The sequence below is a fragment of the Phasianus colchicus genome, chromosome 1 (assembly GCF_987193195.1).
Source record: "Phasianus colchicus chromosome 1, bPhaCol1.hap1.1, whole genome shotgun sequence".
Lineage (NCBI taxonomy): Eukaryota > Metazoa > Chordata > Aves > Galliformes > Phasianidae > Phasianus > Phasianus colchicus.
In genome coordinates this window covers 32581201-32605019 of record NC_143436.1, presented here as the reverse complement: position 1 = coordinate 32605019, position 23819 = coordinate 32581201, and the positions used below count along the sequence as shown (strand labels likewise).

At 36.9% G+C, this 23819-nt stretch overlaps 1 long non-coding RNA gene across 1 annotated transcript in view; it reads left to right on the top strand.

Annotated features, from left to right (window-relative positions):
• The window catches only part of LOC149919481 (uncharacterized), a 190311-nt gene that overhangs the window by 157616 nt on the left and 8876 nt on the right, over nt 1-23819 (top strand). The window lies entirely within an intron of this gene.

Below are 23819 nucleotides of genomic sequence, written 5' to 3'. Positions count from 1 at the left end.
AGGAAATTAAACAGAGCCAGGCCTGTGACTATCCATGCTGGTTAATTGTTAACATGCTCCCTTGCACAATTTCAAACTCTGAGCATGATCCTGGCCACTTCCAGGCATGGCTCAGAAGATTACAGAGGTCAGGATACTCTCCAAAAGGCAACAAGGGCTGAGAGGGTAGAGGGGAGTTTGACTGCAGAGATGCCATCCATGCGACTCACTCTTAGGGACAGACAGTGGGTTCTGGTATGTTTATTTATTGTTATAGAAGTAATGTGTGTTAATGACATTTGTCCCACTTTTTTTTTTTTTTTTTTTTTTTCCTCTCAGTAGTTCACCACTCCCAAAGAAGAAAAGTAAACCTTAGCGAAGCCTATGTTTCAGTAGGCATTTTTTGTTTTTTGGTTTTGTTTTTTTTTCCATGTTTGAGCACAGGGATGTTGGGGTTTTTATGGTTTTGTTTTAGTATATAGAATGTAATGCTGATATGTTTCTATAAGTTAGAAGAGTCTAGGATTTAGGCCTTGCAAAGTAGTAGAGAATGCACACTGTAATGTTCTTAAGCTACCACAGGAGCCTATTTTGGAGCTTTGGGCCAGCCCAAAGAAAGCCACAGTTCCTGCATTAACTTAGCAGTATGCTTTGGATCTCCAGTGCTTGAGCAGTGAAGACATTGTACTATACTCATTGTACTTGAGCAATGAAGATGTCATAGAAGATGAGGTTACCTTCTAAGAAGGTTACAAAATTCTGTCAATAACTTGTGTTAAGGACATGAAGAGCTTTTAGGATTAAGGTTGAAACACCACACTCCCAAGAACTTACTGATATTTTCATTTCATATCTAAAATTGTGTTCTAGAGAATGTTAGTCAGATATTGCATTAACTGTTGGTATTGAGTCAGAGAAAGATCAGGAACCTTTTTAAAACAAATAGAGGTTAATTTAAAATATCACCTTGTGGGGATGGTGATTCCTTAAGAAGTAAGGAGAGGCAGAGTGCCTGGACCATGATAAACCTGTCAGTGTAATCCCGTGAACTGTGCTTGTTGTGATTGTACATAGATGTGTTAGTCTGGGAGTAGTAACCAGTATTCATGCACTTGTATCTGTCTGGTTACTCATAAACAGAAATAAATGTATCAGCATTCTAAACATCAGAACCTTCCTTTTGAGTGAAGACGGTGATTTAGATAATTAAAAAATAAATCAACATCTCTGAGCCAGCATACTGGCTCCACTATTCATAACCAATCTCCAATGGGTTGTGAATATTTGATTTTTATGTTTCCAACTGCTATGACTAGTGTTGAGAGACAAGGAAAGAAAACTCAAATTACCAATTTTCCTTTTCCAGAGTAGCCATGATTCAGACAATTGGGAGCTCAGACTGCATTTATGAGTCCCATTTGAAAGAACTCACTCTGCAGCAAAAAGATAGATTTCACCAAATGCCACATTCAGACAAAGGTCTCTGACGATTTATCTGGTAAAGGAGCAATGGCATTTGCTGTCGTAAACAAAACTTAGAAGCATGTAAAGAAGTAATTTTTTAAAAACCATATATACATTTCTGACTTTTCAGAAAGGTTATAACTTTAAGAGTTTCAGAATCAAAAACTGATGTGACCTACATAAAAGAATCACTCCGATTTCTTAATTAAATCAAGCTGTGTATCTGCACACTTGGTTAACAGCTGCCAAAGAAATTATGCAATAAATCTTCCAATTGTCCTTCAAGAATGTGGAAAGGAAGGCAGTGACCAAGAAGATGGTGGTGACAAAGAAGATGGGCATACTACATCTTATCCTCTTTAACATCCCCTTCCAGAGGGTCTGAGGCCTCCAGCACACCAGCCAAATGACAAAAATGATCACATCTTCAGCACAACGATGAGGGAAGAGCTCAACTGTTTTAACAGCTGCTTTTTTTTTTTTTTTTTTTTTCCTGTACCTAGTTTGCTTCAAGATCGAATTTCTTTCTGAAGGGGTGGGCTCTGTGCCTGCCAGGAGCACAGCAGGGAATGTTTACTCTGAGACACGCAGAGATGTTTCCTTTTCTTCTCATGTGATTTTTTTTTTCTAAGGAGGGAGGGAAAGAATTCTCTCAAGAAAAGATCTCATAAAACAAACACAACTTCTGAAAATGTGTTAATTTGAGAGTTCTTTTTCTGTTTTATGAAAAATCTATGTGAAAAATAAATTGAGGAAAACCACATCACACGTTACTGCTGCCTAGCTGTCTTCTGTGTCTGCTGGACCAGCCTTTGCAAAATGCTTGTCATTTGCAATGTCTCAGGCAGGGACTTTGACTACACCATGGATTTCCTGTGATTTCAGCTTTTGCACAGAGCTGGCTGTGTCACTGCCAGCCTTTAGCAGAGCCAGACAAAGCTGCTCTGAACGGCAGTTTGCACCAGTAAAACCTACTCCGGTTCCATGCAGATTTCTATTATTAAGACCAGTTTATTCAGAATACACCAGATGTAACTGCACTTATGGTGAATTTACAGTATGAACAAATTATCCCATGTTTGATAGGATAAAATACTTGAGTGTTGTTCATCAGAGATAATAAGCAATGCCAAAAATGACCGTGTTTCTATTTTCTTCTTCATGAACAAACCTTCACCTTTATATTTGAAAGATTTCAAACCAGTGGATAAACACACAGCACAGAGGGAGCAAATGTGTTCAAATCACTGATGATAAATGAACAATGTGACAAGAACAATATTCATCTCTTTGCCCTGCTTCTGCACATGCCCACTGTTTACATACCCATGGGAGAGCAAAAAGAGTTTTTAAAGACAAAAATAAGATTTTCAGCCTAATACATTTATCTGAGACAGTATGTTGGAGTAAAACAAACAAACAAGAACAAGAACAAGAAACAAACATCAAGAAAATCTGTCTGACAGTAAGATATATTGGCCCGGTGATGTAATTTTGTCTTGTCGCTTTGAGACAGCAGAGCTACATGCTCATGTGTGGTCCCAGCATTCCGGGTGTGGTCAGATCTTGAGATCTGGAAGGGGTTTTTGGAACAGTCCTGCTAATTTCTTTAAGCAGACAGTGTTTCATCCCACAAGAAATATTACAAGGTCCTGGTATTTATGGTTCTCTGTCTGCAGTCTTTGCTGCAGTCATCAGAACAGAACAACTGTATTTGCAGTGCCCAACTTGTCAGCCACGAATTTAACTGAATAATAACAACCTGATGAAAAAGATTTTGTTGTTGTTTATTCTCCTCCTGCTCATTTGTCTCCAGTATGGATTACGGGTAGAAGTCTCTTCACTTTATTCCTCAGTGGCACTTGAAGTCTAAATTATCTTTAGAAACTGTGTTTTGGTTTAGCCATCTGTTTTCAGAGACCCATTTGCTTGACTTCTACTGAACGGAATTTGGAAAATGACAATCTAAGTAAACTTTCTTCTTGGAAGTTACTACCAAAAGGGAAGAGAGAACAAAAGGGGCACCAGTTATTTAGTAGCACTAACTTCCTCACTTCCGCATACTATTAGAAGTGTTGGCTTTGATCTAAAACCTTCTCAGATGTTGCCAACCAGGACTTGTGAACTGTTCATTCATCCTGTGAACTGAAGCAGCACAAGCACAGTAGACTCTAGTCACCTGTGGTGTTGGTCTAATCCATGTTCTTCACTTCCCTATGTGTTCTGTAACTGACCCAGTTTGCTGTCATGTAGGCTGAGGTTGTCTAGCATACTGAAGCTTAAATTCAAGCTGCAGGTATGAAATCCCTGTCTTATCCTTGATGTTATCTCTGCTTACCCATTCTTGTCCTTCCTCTTGTATCTGTAAATGTGACTGGGAATCTATGTAACTATTAAACCAGCTGTTATCTGAAAACTGAGCTTAATGAATCTAACATGAGTGGAGGTGGGTCTGTTTTTTTCAGATGGTAACATCTCCTGATATTGGAATTACAGAATCATTTAGTTTGTATTACAGAATCATTTAGTTTGTAAGGGACCTCAGAATGCCCCAGCTATGAAACTCTGAGTGGGGCCACATATAAATAGTTGCCATTTTGACTTAGAGCTATTGGCAGCTACACTGTTAGCTGGGAAAATAAATAAATAAATAAATAGAATTAATGTCAATTTTTAATTCACCTTCTAATCCATCCACGTAGGCCATATATCCCAACCATGGCAGACCTTGCCACAGGCTTAGCTAAAATTGAAATAATTGCAAGGTTATATCAGTCACACAACTATTCCTCTAAGCTGTAGTTTAATAAAAGCTTTAAGATAGTACAAACTAGCACTGCCCAGTGAAAGCAGTTGCTCCCCCTCCCACCACCACCTGGCCAGCATAAATCAGTGTGGTGAGAAAGAACTCAGGAAACTGCTCTGGCTAACCATAAAAAAAAAAAAAAAAAAAAAAAGGTCTAAATTTGGAGGGCTGAATTTTCACTGTATCAACTCCGAATTTGATTCCTTGTGAAAATTAAGAGCTTACTCAAGGTGCAATTTCTTACTTACATAGCAGTATTAGTGGAGATCCAGTTATCTGTCCAGTTAAGGGCTTAAGTACTGTGTCAGAATCAGTTTTCAGCCAGTAACTTGTTGATTGTTATGAATAATAATGGTAGCTTTGTTATATGCATCTGTATTTCTGAAAAGTGTTCCCTAGTTTATTAATAGAGGACATTAAATGAATCAAGGGATAAGGAAATCAAGTAACCTCAGTTTTACTCTGTTGTTTTGTCATCAGTTATCCCCATCTTCCACCAATAATAGTGACAAAAAGAAAAAAAAAAAAAAGTAGTGTGTGGGCCAAAAATCTACTCATACAATTTGCAAAATATGTTTTTATGTCAGACATCATCAAGTAGTTCATTACCAACTACACAGCAGCTATCAAGTCTTTTCCATCTGTATTGAATATACAAGACATAACTATGAACTGCCTTTTCCTTCAGTTTTCACAGAAAAGGTCAATGAAGTACATAAATGGGAAGAGAATCATGACAAATCTTAGTCTAGTCTGAAGTGCAGCTGTGAAATGGGATCTGATACATATTTGCATGCAGATTTAGTGTAGTAGTAGTGACTTGCCCATGTTTCTCTACCCATAAAATGTTTTCCTTCAAAAATTACAGAAATATCTCTTTATATATATATATATGGAATGGGGGAACTTCACAGAAAAAAGATTACTTTTTGCCATCTGTATTCTTAATAAGGTTTTTACCTAAACTGAAGGCAGAAGAGAATATCCCCTGCATTATCCTGAAAGCATATTGTCCAGTCCAAATTCTCAAGTTGAGTTTTTAGGACATTCTCAAAGAATTTATTTATTCTCAAAGAAAATTAGTAACTATTCATTAAGCGGGAGTTATATCTCATTCCAGTTTAAATAAATGGAATAACTTCCACTTGTTTGAATAGCACAAGACTAGTACAGACCAGACAAGAAAATTACTTTGAATGCTGTTAGCATGGCAGGCTAAAGGCATGAATCACCATTCTCTTTATATAAAGTTGGCTGCTATAATGAAATGCTTTGAAATTATTTTCCATTTCTTAATTTTATTTCACTGATTTCTTATACTACTGATAAAGATAACCTGACATTTCAATGGAGGAAAATCAGCAATAACAACAAAATAAAAAGGTTATTTAATAATGTTGGGTCTTTGAAATTGCCGTAAGATTTACATCTTAATGTCTTCTAAAAATATAACATACAAGAACAGAAATCAGAGAAGTCTCCCTCTTTATTATGGAGTACATTTTGCATGTTCCCATGGCCTAAACATCTCTCTGAGCATCTCCCAACAATTGAACTCATGTAACACTCACAGTTTCTCACTTATGTTTCTTTTCATCCTGGAGAAGTTTCATAACCTTTTCTGTATCAGAGATGGATCACTAAGAATGTACAAGCAAATCTGTGTATTTTACCAGGGAAAATGAAAACAAAAGGATAGCACTAGATGTCACCGTATTATCTCACATTCAAAAGATTGTCTCTTAAGTGACACACAAAGATCATGTAGGGAATGTTAGATGTAGCTAAGAAAATAAATCCTCAGTTGTTATAAATGAGCTTTTGAAAGTGTTGATACCAGTCCGTTGAGTCAAGGTATGATTCTGATGTACAATAGACAAGTCACAGCAACCTTTACTTTCAAGAAGAGAATATGTTGCATTTAGAAATCTACTTTCCATATGAGGTTATGGATTGAGTTGAACTTGTGAGAGCTAAACTGCCCACAACAAATGAGAAAATGTATTGCTTGGACTTGAGAAAGAAAAAAAAATGATTTCAGATTGATCCCAAACATTGCATTCTTCTCAGTTTCTTATTTTAATCCATTGACTAGGAAAGCTAGAACTAACAAGGGTTTCACTGGAATATGCAAGAAAATTTGTAACAGGATGTGCTGGATAATTTATATGCAAGATGTTTCTCTTTAATGTTCATGTCCTCATTATCATTACAAAAGGCTATCTTGCACTTTGTGATCATTAGAGGCTTTCTAAAAGAGTTTTTCATTCTTTGTTGTTGTTGTTGTTACAGAAACATCTAATTGCCTTGAGAAAAGTATCGTGTTTTCAGGGAATTTAAGTTTCAAGTTCCATAGATAAACAATGAAAAATCATTTAGATCAGGGTTTATCTATCTAGTAGTTGTATTAGCAGTGGTAGTTGTTGCTGGTTGTCTAAAGGTTAGAGCTTTAGTATAAGTTATTCAGTCTTATTTGATAGTAAAGGAATGGACATCTCCAGAAGGCATTTCATCTGATATATGTATATGTTAAAATGAAATAAAATAGATTCAGGAAGTTATTATCTTTCTCTCAAGCTTCTGCTAAGGAACAGTTTATGAGGTTAGTTTAAATTAAGAATGTAATCTCATCCTAGGTGCAAATCTTGTCTTCAGTAGCTGATAGTTAAAAAAAAAAAAAAAAAAAAAAAAAAAAAGCATTAGAATCAATACACAAAGAAAGTGATTCATTCACCTTTGTCTATAGTATGATCCCTTCCATGGATATTGTCAGCATCTGGCAGCCAGTGGTTTTGCAACTGCCTGAGCTATAAGCGATATCTGGACCATCTTTCCAAGTAATCTGATAAACCTGTCCAGAATGTTTTTCTCACTCCTTTTTGAACTCAGGTTCACATATTTATCATAAATGATAACTGATTACAATGAGATTCAAAAAAGTATACCTTATGTATAAACTCAGGACGTGATTGCAACAAGGAATGAATGAAAACAAAGGTTTCCTTTCATGTTCACCCAAGCTGTTTCTAGGTTTATATTTAAATAGGAATATTACTGGTTTACAATTTCTTAGTTTATTGAGACTATTATCTGATATCTATAATGCACTAATTCCATAGTCTGTAAGTACAGAATTAAGGTCTGTGTCTCAGATCCCAGTGAACAGCTAGGTAGTAATAACGATTTCAAATATCATGCTGTTTGCCTCAGCTCAGATGAGTGGAGCCCACAGACTTTATGCATGAGAGCAGCTCTCCTTTCATTCTAATGGCAAGGTTGTTAAAACAGAAAGCAAGCAAGCAAACAACAAAAAAATCCTGTGAATTCTGTCTCTGTCACAGATACAAATTTGAGTGAGTGTAATACATACCATAGTAACAACAATGAAATCCCTAGATTGATGAAGAGTCATTGCAATATATTTCTAGTCTGGGGATTTGGGGGGATTCTAGTTAATCATATATGACCTATTTTATTGTTGTTACAATTCTTTGAAATCATTACATACTATTCTGACTTCATGATAAAATATTCACATGATGCTATATAAATCCTCTTTGACCATAAACTTAAGGAGGGGAAACAAAATTAATTTTGTAAGCTTAAAAAGCAAAATATTTTATTAGATTGATGAAACATATATTGGTAGATATCTGGTTGGGCATAATTTATACAGTCTTCATGTACTTTCTTCCCAGTAGTGCATAAGTATGGTTTCTGCAAGCTTGATCCTACTTCTAGTTGACACTGTTTGTTTGCTTCAGCCAGTTGTGTGTGTGTGCAGGAACTGCATCTAATATATTTGTTAATTTAAGATATACAGTGCATAGTATAGATTGAATCACCATCTCATTGCTGTAACTTATTAAAACACAAAGCTATGTAGTATATGTATAATGAAGGAACTTTCCACAACTGTCACTTTAACAGATAAAGTCTTCATTCTCCTCTGTTGTTAAAAAGCATATATCTCCAGAACAGTTGCCACCTGTGATAAAGCTGAATAACTTCAAGCCATTCAACTTGTAATAAAATGTCCTTGTGAAGTTGCTTCACATTTAGTAAAATAGTGAAAACTATTACAGTGCTACTGAGAAGCAGTAAGCCTTTTCCTTAGATTCTTTTTGTTCTGTGTTCATCTTGCAGTAAAGGAAAATTTGCAATTCTTAAAAATTCTATCATTCTCTTCTTATTTTCCGGTGAAGAAAAGCCAGGTGGGAAATAGATATCTGAAAGAATGTCTTTTAGCAGAGAGAATCTGGTTGATTTAGGATGGAGAATCTGGTGTCAGCATTTAAAAAATAAATAAATAAATAATACAGAAGGAAAGGCATTTTTCTCAAATAAGGTATTCAGCTTTTTAAAGAAGAAGGAAAGTACTCCTGTTCCACTCAGGATCTTGAATAAAGCACAAACACACACACACACACATATACACAAAAATTTTCAATCCTGTAAACATCAAAGGAAGCAAATTGGCTATTGGGGGTGAAAAAAGAAGATTGGAAGGGACCTCAAGGATCATCAAGCTCCAACCCCCCTACTGCATGCATGGCCACCAACCTCCATATCTATTACTATATCATGTTGTCAGTGCCCAGCATTTAGATCTGGAATGAAGGTTGCTGTTTGAAGTACTCAGACAAATCTGAAGTCAGTTATGCACTGTTTTTATGGCTCATCATATTCATCTTGCACCAAAAATTTAAAATTGGATCTAAGGCTGAAAAAAAAAGAAGTAAAAATTCTGTACCACTATAACAATGTGAGTCATACCTGCACTTACCAATTTCTGATTTCCAGTGTGGAAGCTGGAATGCTTGCAACAATGGAAGTATTAAGTTTTGTAATATGCTGTTGTGTAATGATAACATTTATCATTTAAGTGTCCCTTTGCAAAAACCCTAAGCATGAGATACTGCAATACCAAGCTACCAAATCTTCATTCTTGAAAACAATGCCTGTGAATGGTTTAATTATTTTGTTCTTTCTTAAACCTTCCTGCCAAGAATCTTTACTGGATTAAGTATTCAACACCAAGAGATTAAAGACGTATATCCCTGTAGCTACCACTGCACTTATCTCCACATAATCACCAGGATTAGCTTTCTAAGGAAGTAGATCAAAGCTTTATTTCCTTGTGGGTATCCGATAATAAAGACTAAGGATAAACCAAACTCTCAACACTTTTGCATCTGTCCCTCAGCTACTAGATCAAGAATAAGACTGTGAATAAAGATAAAGTCAATGTGGAAAACTGCAGCACTCTACAACAGCTATAATAATAGGAACATGGCAGAGTAATAAAAGGGAACTAGAAGGACATCAAGTTACATAAAACCTTTCAGGGTACATAAAGGAAGGCAATTAATAAACTGCAGAGCCTTTTGAAAGTATCTGTGAATAAATATTTGCAAGAAAACACTGCTTGTGTACAGATCTGTGGAGCATGTGTCCATGAACTACAAAATTCTGTGCTTCATTACGATTTGTTCTTTGAAATCAAGGTTTTATAAAAACTATCTTTACCCGATGGAGAACAAAGCACTCATTCTGAGCAACAGCACCAGGGAGCTCTGTTGTTAAATGCATAGTAACCACGTAATAATTGAGTTGGCGAAATGCAGAAAGGCCAGTGCATTTTTGTTTACTTTCCTGTACAGTTCTGACAGTCATCGACAAATAAAAAGACTTATGTTTGTACATAAGGTCATTATATTTTGCAGTGATGTATGAAAACAAATACTTTTCTAAGGCGGAAAACAAAGAATTCAAGGGAAACTGCTAACTCTTACTTCTTCTGTCTGGCTTATCTGAAAGTATCTGAAAGCAGGCCACACACTTAATTGTGTTAAGTTATTATTAAGTTAGAAGAAAGGCAGGACTGTTACAAGAAAAAATGAAAAGAAAAAAAAAAAGAAAAAAATGTACGTACTTGTTTTTGAAAGGCTCAGCATAAATAAGTCAGCTGCAGTTTTCAGCAGCAGATAGCTAAATAAGTTTCTGCACACTCCGTCTTGTTTGTGGCCAATCTTGCACTTGAAGCTTATAGATATCTACAGCACTTCTGCTGCCTTTAGTTGTGTAGTAAAAAAAAAAGAAAACATTCCTTTTTTCCAGCAAAACAACTGGAAGTTAAGGCTCATATTGATTTTGACAAATCACTTGGTCACTCTAATCCTCATTTTACCCGCAAATATCTACCTGAGAGAAGTGTGATGAAGGTCAATTAACAGTTATGAAGATCTTGTAGGTCCCTGTAGGACGACACTATAGAGAAATGTAACAGTATATTCTTCTGCCAAAAAGGAAAAGTTTGAAATTCAGCGTTTTGGTAAAGTACATAAACTATAGCACATTCACATTGTGCAATTCTTATTAAAATGATTGATTATTAACAAACTGACAACTAAGTTTGTTATTCTACCACTCTATTTTCCCTATGTGTTTTACCTTTCAGCCTTAAAATTTGTGAAAAAACATCAAAATCTACAAATGTTTCTATAAACTCTACGTTCTTGGCATGTGCACAAATACATAAACACACACGTATACAAGTGTGTGTTTCCTTCTGTGCATGCAGAAAGATTTTTTTCATAAGCTTTATTGTGCAAATATCAATTATTTTACTTAATATGGAATAATTTATTCTTATTAAATAGAACAAAAATCTACAAAATGTGTAACAGTGTATATTTAAAATTACACTGTTTTATAGAATCAGTTAATCTCCTGAATTGCTTTATACTGCCTTTGCTAGCATGTTAACTTAAATTTAATTAACAGATTGTGGCACTGAATGAGCAGAAATAACATATTGTTTTGTTGGTGCTTTTTTAGCACTTCTCATTTTAGTACACATTTCATCAACAGACTGACTATAAAGAGTGTTATTTGTTTAAAAATCTTATTCCTCTGGCAAACTGAACCATTTTATTTTGTCTTTCACTCCAAAAGACAGACAATTTTAACATGCTTTTTATCCCCAACCGTGTCTTAGACACAGCTCATTTATTTAATACTCCTGTTCTTATAATTATTTTTCTGCTCAGTGTGTTTTTTTCCCTTCTTGTTCTTCTGCCTCAATCCAGATGATGATGCTCTCATATAGAGAACCATGCAGTAAAAATGAACCTTCCCAAATTCCAGGCTTACATCTGGCCCTTCCTGTCACAGAAGGGATAAATTAGTTTCCACCCCAGGAGTTTCTCTCCAGCTCTCCAGTGCCACGTGTGGGGAACAAGGAGCCTCAGGATAGGACTGTGGGGTTGTAGAGTGGCCAGAAGCAGCCCTCTACCTGTAGTCCTGTGCTGAGCAAAGGGTGTTCAGGAGTGCAGGAGATGTCACAGGGCTCTTCCCCAGTGCATTTTACTTCATCCATGTCCCTGTGTCCTCAGCCACAGCAGCAGAGAGTTTTCTTCCCAGAGCTTCAGGTTGACTTCAGGTATCTTTAAATATTGAGATGAAGGAACAAGGCCAAGGAAGGTTTCCAGACATTCAGCAGTGTGTATCTGCCAGACATCACACATCCAGCATTCCTCCTGTTTGCCTTTTCATGGATAAGTTTATTGTCAGGGATGGCTTTCTATCATCGCTGTTTGCCCAATTGCACCTAGGAAAAAAAAATAAAATAAAATGAAAGTATCTATTTTGTAAATAGCTGCTGGAAAAGAAACTTAAAGAAAGCAATGAAGCATTATGTGTCACACTTCAGATACTGTCTGAACCTCTGTACATGCACACAGAAACAGGAAATTTGGACAGAGAATTCAGTGTTACAGTCAAGGATACCTTCCAATCTATGTTAAGATACCTGGATGCCACCTTTGAATTTCTTTAACTGCCACTTATCATGCTTGAACATCTTAATTACATGTGGTATGTTAGTATGGGCTGGAGGTAGTAAGATAAAAACCTCAGACTTCTCCAAACTGCATCTTTCCAAGACTGTAAAGACAAGCTATAAAAGAGGCCCAGTTATAATATTCAAACTGAGTGTATCCAGTACATTTAATCCCTTTCTGTCCTGAAGAAAAATTGCCCTCCAGAAATGCTATTATATAAGAAATTTTTCATTTTCTTATGATTGCTTACCTTTTGCTTATTTTTGTGAAATATTAAACTTTTGTGACTGGAATTGCTGACACTAACTTGCATAGGTAGTTTGTTTGTTTTTAAATTAAAAGAAAACATTTTATTTTTGTCAAGTAAGTAAAATACTGATACTTTATTTCTTTATGTTTACACTTGAAAGATTGCAATATTTCCAAAATAACTAGTAATGCAAAAGTCAAATGTAATTTTTTCTTTGTTCCAATTATAAAAACAATACATTTATTTCTTACTAGGTAAAAGGTCCATTAAACACCAGATAGAGTTTGCTACCTAATCAAAATGGTACAGCTGAGTAACAACAGCAAAATGATTGCAGGATGGAAAATTTGTTTTTCATCTCTGGTGTGTCTTGTTGGAATGCATGTTATGCATTATTTTATTTTTCCAACTTTTGCTTATATTTGTACACAGAATTTCACAGTCTCACTTTCTAAATTTCTATGTCTTTCCTAAGCTATGAATGAAAATAATGACCTTAATAAATGAAAACCACTTAATTTAATTTCCTATTTAACAGTAGAAACAATTTTTAAGTTCATGGCATTTTTTTTAACAGTTTGCATGAATGCAACTGGAAAAGCTACAGAAGCAAATCTGAAATAGAAGAGCCATATATAGGAAAGTACCACTAAGGTCTTATGGCCTGATCTGCTGCCAGACTGTGGCAGAAATATTATCTTAAAATTACTCACCAACAGTTAACTTGCAACAGATAACTGTCTGGAGTTTGACTATAGAAGTTCCTTGAAGTAACAACGGTTACCTCAAGGTACAATGGTGAGTGGACATTCTTTCTGTGCAATTTATGTCTATGAAGGAAAGGTGCAACAAAATGGAGCCAGGCTCTTTTCTGTGATGCTCAGTGCCAGGACAAGAGGCAGTGGACACAAAATGGAAGACAGAAGGTTCCCTGTGAACATCAAGAAGCACTTCTGTACTGTGTGGATAACAGAGCACTGGCACAGGCTGCCCAGAGGCTGTGGAGTATCCTCCTTGGAGATCTTCAACAGCTGCCTGAATGTGGGCCTGAGCTCGCTGCTCTAGTGGCCCTACTTGAGAAGGGGATGGACCAGACAGTCCCAGAGGTTCCTTCCAATTTCAGACATTCTGTGATTCTCTGATTCTCTGATTCTGTGGACTATATGGTTGATGTGGTAGGACAATCCATTCAACACTGGCAGTGTGCTCCATGAACTTCAAATTGGCATGAGGCCTGGCATTATCATGCTGCAAGAGAAAGGTTGTCTTCTTCTCTAGCCTGACTCTGGAAGGTCAAGCCTTCAGCTTAGTCAGCATCATGATGTAGTGATCAGAGCTGATGGTTTGTCCAGGTTGCAGGAAATCCAGAACAATCACCCCTTCATGTACCAAAAATCAGTGAACATCACTTTACCTGACGAGGGCTGTGTCTTGAACTTTTTCTTCTTCAAAAGAGCTCCTGGTATAGTCATATTTAGTTTGCAGAATGCAAACACAACAATGTGAACTTTAGTATCCTTTGTAAAAGAAGAAAAACAGAAAACAGATGTATAAAATACCAAGATTTTCATCTTCATGGAGGAAGGAATGCAGAAAGCACAGCAGTGAATCCACACAGGACTTGTAGAAATTGTCATTTGGAATAAAATATGATGGGATAAATTGCTAAATAAGTTCCCCTGAATTTCTCCCTATTCCTTTGCCAACTACTATCTCTGGTCATTCCTTTACTATTTCATGAGTAAAACTGACTTTTGATGCTAATGAGCATAAAAGAGGAGAATATGTTAGCACCATGTGATTATCTAGGTCTTTATGGACCGTGACAAGATTCACTACATACCATCAGCAACAAAGAACTACAGTCTGAAAACAGATCTGCTGTCTGAAATTGATCTCTTCTTTTATCACTAGTGCTTATTTCATGTGAGATGTACAGATAATCCATTTTTATCATTTAGCACATCAGAAGTTCTTATATTGCTTTCATATTGCCTGTTCATGCCAATAAAATGTCAGCTTAGGCAACTTGGGTTCAATTTTCAAGGACTTTTGAGTATTTGTAATTTGCACTGATTCCAGCTGGAGTTCAAGGTGTTCACCACTTCTGCAACTCCACCAATGCTAGCAGCAATGGGAGTCCTAATGTAGACAAAATGTTTGTCTTTTTATCACCAGTGTTTGCTGTATGGCAGTAAATCTGTGCAGTGAAGCAGAGCAGCTGCTAAGAGGCTTTGTACGCTTGAGCTGAAGTCACCACTAGCAGGAGTGGAGCTGAGCTAGTGTTAGTGTAACGGTGGGAAACTCTGCTAAAAGGCTTGTTGTGGGCACATGTCTCTGCACTGCATCTCTGTTCAATAGATCATTCATGAGCACGCACCCCCACCTCTGTAGGCAAGGAGAGCCGGGTCACAAGCAGGAAGGGATGGAGACAAGGCTGAGTTTCTTGCTTGCCGCTCAGGCTCTGAGCTGCCTTATTGTTGTCATGACTACCGGCTCCACATGCCTCCAGCCCCTGCTTTATGAAAAGAATGATGCAGTGTCTAGCCTTACAGCTGAATATATAAACCAAATTAGTCTACCATGCCTCTACCTGTTTTGTGGCTTACAATGAAAGAAGCAATATATCATGCAATCAGTCTTGTAGCAGTTACACTCTATAAGCACTAAGTCACTACACCCAGACTTTTTATTTGCTCTTTAGAGCCCCTTCTCTGAGTCATAAACAGCAGATTTCATTAATGCTAATTCAGAAGAGTCCTTTGTGACTTCTCAGAATTTCTGTAACATATAAGTTTAGAAGTGCATTTAAGATTCTTTCTTGCATACCATCTTTGCATAATCCCACTGAAGAAGAAGTAGAAAAACATGATGAATATCTTTTCAAGATCTGCAGTGCCAGGGTATTATTAGAATCAAACTATTCCTAATATAAGTAAAGAAGAGTTATACAGTCCTACAGGGAACTGCCAACTTCTCCTGAATAGAGTAAGAGCCTTATATGGTCTCAATTCTACCATCATATTAAATAAGCTCTTAATAGCATTGGGGTAAATCTCTGAAGAAAGACATGTCCTGTGATTCTGCTGTTGTCAGTGTCATTTGGAAGCAGAAAAAAAACAGGAAGCTTAAAAGTGTGGTCTCAGTCAAAAGATAAATGTATAAGAAGGGGAAAATATGTATCAGAAAAAAAAAAAGTGTGAATCTCAGTAAATAATGGTGTAACCTGCATGCCAAGAGTTTGGATAAGAACATGATAACAGGAAAAATAACTAATATGAGGGGTAGGGAAAGTGTAAATTAGCTTCAGTTCTCACTTCCATACACATTTTTCATTTTTTCCCAGATTGTAAATTTCAGTAGTTGTGATTTTCTATAGAGTTATTTAGACTATATTTGTCAGTAAGTAGAGGTGGGTGGTCACACAGACCATCATTGCACATTTTGTCTCTGTGTTTAGGAAGATGGGGCTTATCCTCACTTACCTCCAAAATCCACTCAAGTATGTTGGCAGTGTAGGCTGTAAATGACATTTATAGGCAAGGAAGCGTGAGGGGATTTCAGTGCAGATAAAGAGCAAAAGAAAGTTCTATGTTTTTGCAGATCAGAAGTATTTCTTAAAAAATAAATACAGTTTTATTATCTGTCAAATAAGGAACAATGTAACAAAACATAAATTGAACATAGTTCCCCGAACTATATTTGCCTTGGCTACAGTAAATTGAATCTTTTAACTCATCAGTGTGTTGCCAGTATTTCATGCTATGCAGTTCCATACTGATATTTTCTATTTCTTTCTGCTGTGGAGAGAATTGAAAATAAAGTGTGTTCAAAATAACATACTGGTGTGTTATGGGACAGAACTAAGTCTCATGAAGGCTGCTACACACCATGCAATCCCTCATTTGAAAAGCTTTAATGACTTGGTCATTTCAGAGAATATCAAGAAAAAAAAAAAAAAGAAAAAAAAAAAAAAAACTAAAACCCATTTTATTTTCATTTAATTACGTAACTATTTCAAGAAAGTTAAATTTTTGCATTCTGCTTTTCTACCACCTAACTACAAGAAGATATGTGGGAAAAAATTCATTTGGGTTTCAGTTTATTTTTTGAGAAGTTTAGTTACCAAAATTGTTTAAAAGAGAAGAGTCACTCAAGGAAACACATTTGATTTAGTCTCTTTATGACTATACACAGCTGCAGAAAACTGGTTTTTTCTTTTTTTTTTTTTTTTTGTCTTTTTTGTTGATTTTTTTTTTTTAAAGCTGCCTATAGCACTAAAAGAAATTACAAACCCAATGGGAAAATATCTGTTATTACCATGAATAGGTATGACTATATGTATATGTATATTGTCAATGGAATATAAACACTGATACGTTTTTGCAGTAATAAATTGAAATAACGTTAATTTTATTTCTGTATTTACTGAGTACACAATTTCACATTTGCTTAGAGAGACAAATTCAGCTCAGACATTCATTCCAGTGTTATGTGCATCACCTATGTGGGAACAATCTAGTACATTCCACAAAGAAAATACGAAAGAAGAAAACGAGAAATACTGTGTAAATTTTAATCAGTCCGTACATTTTTTTATTTAAATAACACATTTTAATCTTTTTTATCTAAAATGTATGTATTTGGAAAAATGCTTAGTAAATATGGAGAAACTCAAAATATTGGGAAAAGAGTTTCATAAATGTGATTAAACACAGCCAAATGTGCAAATTCCAGCCTTTAAGGCATATGAATCCTGATATTTATCCTTGGAGAAGGAAGTGCTTAAGACTCTCAAAAAATTAGCATGCTTTTTGTTGAAGCTTCTCTTCTTTGCTATAAATTTGATATATATTTTTTTAAGATCTACAGGTGAAGTGATAGTACAAAATTTAATAACTCGCATTTAACTACTAAATTTAATATAAATTGAGGACTATTAAACTAAGGAACCAGTGGGGGAAAGAGGTTGTACAACAACTGCAAGCTAGGGTTCCATAGTACAGACTACAATGCATGTGTTCTATGAAATAACATAATGTGAAAGCAGGATGTTTATTAAGTTGCTGACAGATTTAGTCTTAATCCTAAAAATGAATAAACCAAGTTCTTTGAAACTCTTTATGTTACCAGTATTTTCAGAACTTTTACATGCAGTGTATTGCATTTTCTTTCTTTTATTAAAGTAAATGGAGTACCACATACACAAGATATAGGCATTTCTTAGAAAGACTAGAGGGCGAAGAAAGGTGTGTACAAACTCTGGAAACAAGGGCGTGCCACCTGGGAAGAATACAGGGATGTTGTCCGGACTTGCAGATGTGGGATCAGGAAAGCCAAGGCGCAGGTGGAACTGAACTTGGTGAGGGACGTGAAAAACAACAGGAAGACTTTCTATAGGTACATTAGCCAGAATAGACAGGCCAAAGCGAGTGTACCTCCTTTGGTAAATGTAAAAGGAGAACTGGTTTCAACGGACGGAGAGAAGGCCGAGGTACTGAATGAGTTCTTTGCCTCGGTCTTCACTGGTGGCCAGGACTCCAGTACTCCTTCCGTCCCTGAGCCCTGCATCCCTACACCTCTGGGTGGGGACTGGGGTGGTAAATCCCCCTCCGCTGTGAGGACAGAGCAGGTCCGAGACCGCCTCATGAGACTGAATGTGTACAAGTCTATGGGGCCGGATGGCGTGCATCCCAGGGTTCTGAAGGAGCTGGCTGAGGTGGTTACCGAGCCACTCTCCATCATATTTGAGAAGTCATGGCTGTCTGGTGTGGTCCCGGATGACTGGAGGAAGGGTCACGTCACTCCCATTTACAAGAAAGGGAGCAAGGAGGACCCCGGGAACTACAGGCCAGTGAGTCTCACCTCTGTGCCTGGGAAGATCATGGAACAGATCATCCTGGATGACATGGTTGATCACATGAGGAAAGGGCGTGTGATCCGTGACAGCTAGCACAGCTTCACCAGAGGAAGGTCATGCTTGACCAATCTGGTGGCCTTCTATGAGGGAGTGACGGCATTGGTGGACAAGGGAAAGGCGACCGATGTCATTTACCTGGACTTGAGCAAGGCCTTTAACATTGTCCCCCACCACATCCTTCTCTCCAAATTGGAGGGATGTGGATTTGATGGGTGGACCACTCGATGGATAAGAAACTGGTTGAAAGGCTGCAGACAGAGGGTGGTCATCAATGGCTCTATGTCCAGGTGGAGGCCTGTAACGAGCGGCGTCCCCCAGGGGTCTGTCTTGGGACCGGTGCTCTTTAACATCTTTATCAATGACATCGATGATGGAATTGAGTGCACCCTCAGCAAGTTTGCTGATGACACCAAGCTGAGTGGTGTGGTTGACACGGTTGAAGGACGGGATGCCATTCAGAGGGACCTCGAGAGGCTAGAAAGGTGGGCCCGGGTGAACCTGATGAGGTTCAACACGGCAAAGTGCAGAGTTTTGCACTTGGGCCGGAGGAATCCCAGGCATCCCTACAGACTGGTAGGAGAGGTCCTTGAGAGCAGCCCTGTGGAGAAGGACCTGGGGGTCTTGATAGACGAAAAACTTAACATGAGCCAGCAGTGTGACAGCAGGACAAGGGGAAATGGTTTTAAGCTGAGGGAAGGGAGATTTAGGTTGGACGTCAGGGGGAAATTCTTTACGGAGAGAGTGGTGAGGTACTGGAACAGGCTGCCCAGGGAGGTTGTGGATGCCCCGTCCCTGGAGGTGTTCAAGGCCAGATTGGATGGGGCCCTGGGCAGTCTGGTCTAGCATTAGGTGGAATGGTTGGTGGCCCTTCATGTGGCAGTGGGGTTGGAGATTGATGATCCTTGAGTTCCCTTCCAACCCTGGCAGTTCTGTGATTCTGTGATTCTGTGACATAACTGCAAGAAAGTTTCCTTGTCTGTAAGCTTTAAGACTGATTGAGATCTTTAGATCATGTATTCCAGGCTCTTGTGCTTGTAACCTATTAACTTTTACCCATGTTGTTTACAAAAAATACAACAAATGGAAACATTTCTACTTTTGTGAACTGAAGCCATTCTGCTCTCCCAGTGGTGAAAACGAAGGATCCAGGTTCCAGAGCCTGAGGCTTCTGAACAGCAAGGAGCTCATTAAGTAAGAGTTGTTCAGATGATCTGAGCAGGGTGATTCATATCCTGTACCACAAAGGAAAGAAAATCAAAGTAAATAAACAACCTCTCTTCCATAATAACAAACACAAGATAGTAAGCGGTGATAACAAAAAAACAACAGACCAATCCATTCTGTAAAAACAGTTAGTAATTTTGGTTCAAGACCCAACAATGGGTCTGGGTTTGCGCTCTGTCATATGGATACCTACACTGTCCAGCAAACTAAAAAAGTTCCTTACACCTTCTCTGAATTTTAATCTGACCTATCTTGGATGAACTGTCTGTTTTCTACAGCTTCAAACTGAGGTTAAGTCTGGCAAAGAAAGTAAAAAAATACAAGTTGCTTGTAAGAGGAGATAAAAATGATGAATTCCCTCTTGCATACTACTGTCTAATAATTGCCATGTATTTTCTGAGGGCAATGCAAAAATGTATGTTCTCTTTTGACTTCTAGAAAAAAAATGTTAAGAAGGTGAAAATTCTCTGAAATGCAGAAGTCAAGTCAAGTCCAAAAGAACCATTGTGGCCACTTCACTCCCTTGTCCCCCTGACTTTTCCACTCATTGATTTTCTTCCTGACATTTTACTTCCTGTCCCTGAGAAAGAACTACAGTCTTATTCTAATGAGCCCAAGTGATCTTGCATCTGCTGCCTTTCTGTTGCAAGCTATTTCCATGTTTAGCTGCTGTTAGGAAAGCTCCTAAAGTTCCACTGAACTGAGTTCAGCCTCACTTACCAGCCCTTGTCACATTTTTGTTCTCATTCAGCATCAAAGCTCTCATCTGTATCACTTGAACGTAGGGGATCTCTTCTATGAACTACAAAGTTCACAGAAACTGAGCTTCTTTTAGTTTACATTATAGGCTTTAAATTCTCAAGATTCTCTTTAGGACTTTGAAATTTTTAATATATCTGCATTCTTCTCAAGTGTAGATAGTACTGCTGATACACTACTATAGTATAGATAGCAGTGCTATACTAGAAGTAACAATGCTTGCTTGCTTCCACCTGATACTCTCTCTTAAATATCCATGATTAACATATTAACATGGTCCCTTTTGCCTTTTCATTTATAATTCACTCATACTGAGAGACACTGTTTGCCCTGAACCTTCTGTTCTTACGTGCTAAATTTCCCAGGATGGTTTTGTGTCCTGTTATGTTCATCTGCACAATTGGTTCCAAGATATCTTGTATTTGGATACTTAGAAAAGCTTTTTGGCATTTGAATTATATATAATTCTCTGTAACTTGCTTTACATAATTTTTCATCCTACAAACTGTTTTGCACTTAGAAATTGCCATGAAAAATATGACTGTCTTCACTGTCTTCATGAAAATAAAATAATAATAATAATAATAATAATAATAATAATAAAAAAACATGCTGTATGGACTTTACACTGAAAGCTAATCCCTGTGAGACCTACTACTGATTTCACTCAATAAAATGTTTTTCTGACAACCAGAGTTTGGATCCATCACTGTGCCTAAAATCATTCTAAAGTCAATATCTCAGCCAGAATTCTGCAAAGGCTCCTATCTTCAAAGATAACCCTGGGATTTAAATGAGGATATTTACAGTCTGTATCTGAACACGTATTACCACCCATAGCCTGGAGTGATTTATAATTTCTGGTTCTGAATCATATTTGTGAAAATCCAGAATAGCTTCACAGACGTCAGTGACAAGTATGAGAGCAGAATTTGGCACTAAGTAAGTACATGGTCCTAATTGTAACAATAAAACATGGGGTGGAGTCCAGTCTACCTAATTTAGATGTCTAAACTTAGGTGCTGCCTCACTGAAAAACTGTCTACGATGGATGATTCTGCATATGTGACCTATATTTCTGAAAACACACAGGGAAATGCAGGCAAACTTAATTAGGCCTGTCCAGATTAACATCTCTGATGTTTTAAGGAGACCGCAAATATATTTTAGCCCTGAAATCACATTTAACTCAAAACCAAGAGAATGAGCTACATCGTTTCATAAATAACTCAAACCCCTAGAGACACAAAATATGTTATTGCCATAAGCATACTATCATCTAAGCCAATTTTAATCACCTTCTTGTAAGCTTTAAAGGAACAAGTATTTTCACCTGGTAATTAGATTCTGCAGAGCTGTAACTTGCTATCCAATACTAACTTGCACCTCCCTACCTACATTTGGTACAGCAATCAACATAAACTTCTAACTGCTGGGATTCAAATTCTTAACATCTTTCAAACAGTGTATAGATAAAGCAGATATTATAGCTAAAACCTGTGGGGGAAAAAAAAATAAAAGTCTGTTAGGTTATGCACTTCAATCTGCAACAAGTGGATAAGGACACAGAAAGTTAATGCAAGAATTCTGTGATCTGTACCCAAAAAATTGTGTTGGGTTCACTGTCCACAGACTCATACTTTGTCCAGTATAATCTAGTCTCTTTGTACTGTGGTACTCAGTATGAGACAGTACAGAACTATGAAAACTGATAATCAAGTCTTGAGATTAAAAAGTAGAAAGGGAACTATAATGAGCAAAAGGAAGATAAAGCCATCAAGTTTATTCAGGATCCCAGTGCCATATTAGTATCTGAATTTCACACTAAAGACTCTTAATGCAAATATTTTGAATACACACCTATGGTTCCTGAAAATCCTCATAATTTTTGATGGGTTATTTTTTGAAATCTCCATCTGACTTTGTCATTATAAGATCATCTTTGTGTTAGTAAAGAAAATGATTGTAAAATTATGCTAAAATTTATCTCATATGCTGCCCATGTTGTTTCGTTTTGCTTATGCTAGCAATGTTTGTATATACATCTAATCTCTTCAAAAAGAGAATGAGAAGATTTGATGAGCATGCCTTGAACCCAACTGTCTCCTGATACAATGAAATATGTTACCTAGGTTTCCTGGGAATATACCACCAGGAACAGATGAAGATAATGTGGTTGTGTATTATGTGATAATGATTATTCCAACGAAAGTATTCACCCCAAGGTATGTTTTAGCATCTGTTGTTTATTTTGGCAGGACTCTGCATTTATATTTTTAAGATATTTAAGTGGGTGAACATATTTTTCCTTAATGACTATCAAAATGGAAAAATTGACAAGAGTCACATGGGATTATATACCAGAGATGGCAAGGAACATGAATCCAGGTAAAAGATGTACTTTAGTTCTAACAGTCTTGATTGTCATAAGAACTTAGGATGCAAAGATACTAGTATTGACTTTGCAAATCAATGAAGCCACTTTAAGAGGAAGTGTTGTGGTCTTGATTATTTTTTATGATCTTGACAAGAAATTATGTACTATATAAAGTTAATGACATAGTAAAAATTTCTGGCCTGTGTTATACAAAAATCAGACTAAGTGACATAATGGCTCTTTTTTATCTGTAAGTACAGGATGTTTGAATCATGTATAAGTTTACCTATTATATTAAACATAAATACAGAAATGGTAGGTTGAAAAAGCAGTGCTGACAGCAAGTGTGTTCATCTTGCTCTTTGACTTAGTCCAAATGTAAACTCTGTATTACACAAGTATCACACTTTCATCTAATTCTGTTTTTAAAATATCAATATCCTCAAAAGTGTCCACTCCCTATGTGGGAAGAGCTTGAGTTTTCTGTCAGTTTAGTCAGTCCTTTTATGGAACTTACTAAAGTTCTTCAAACTAAACATTGGGAAAAATTGCAGTCATGCTGGCTCTACTGCTTGGAGTGTTTTTATTACTTTATTTTCTTGATAGTTCTATCATTGCCAATGGACATTTATACCAAAATATTGTTCAAAATAATAAATACATAAGAGAAATTGAAGCAAAGACTAAGCATAATGTAACTAAGTCTGATAGCGTTCATATCTTTCATCACACTTATAAGAGTTGATCCAACCTTAGAAATGAGATATAGATAAAACTTTCTGAGCAGATGACTTTGTCTCTCTTTAAGAATTTCCAGTGATTAAAATTTCACATCCCCTTCAGACAACCTACTCCCATACTACAAGATAATATACCCCATCCCAATCTGTCTATCCATCTGCATCTGTTGCTCAATATGAGCTCATTATAAGCCACATCCCAAAAGCTACCCACCTCCAGGTGTGATCACTCCTTGCTGAGCATGCAGTTTGAATGTTTTAGCCTATATTTTTTAAATAAAAAAATTGAGAGAATTTCACACCAATCATAAACAAAGGCATGACAGGAGTCAGTCAAGTTCCATCTGTATAATAAGAAATAATATAAAAAATGGCTTAAGACATGGGGTACGTCAGGGATCACAGATAAATTGGAAGAACACCTCTGACTTCAGTGATCAGTTGATGAGCTGAGCC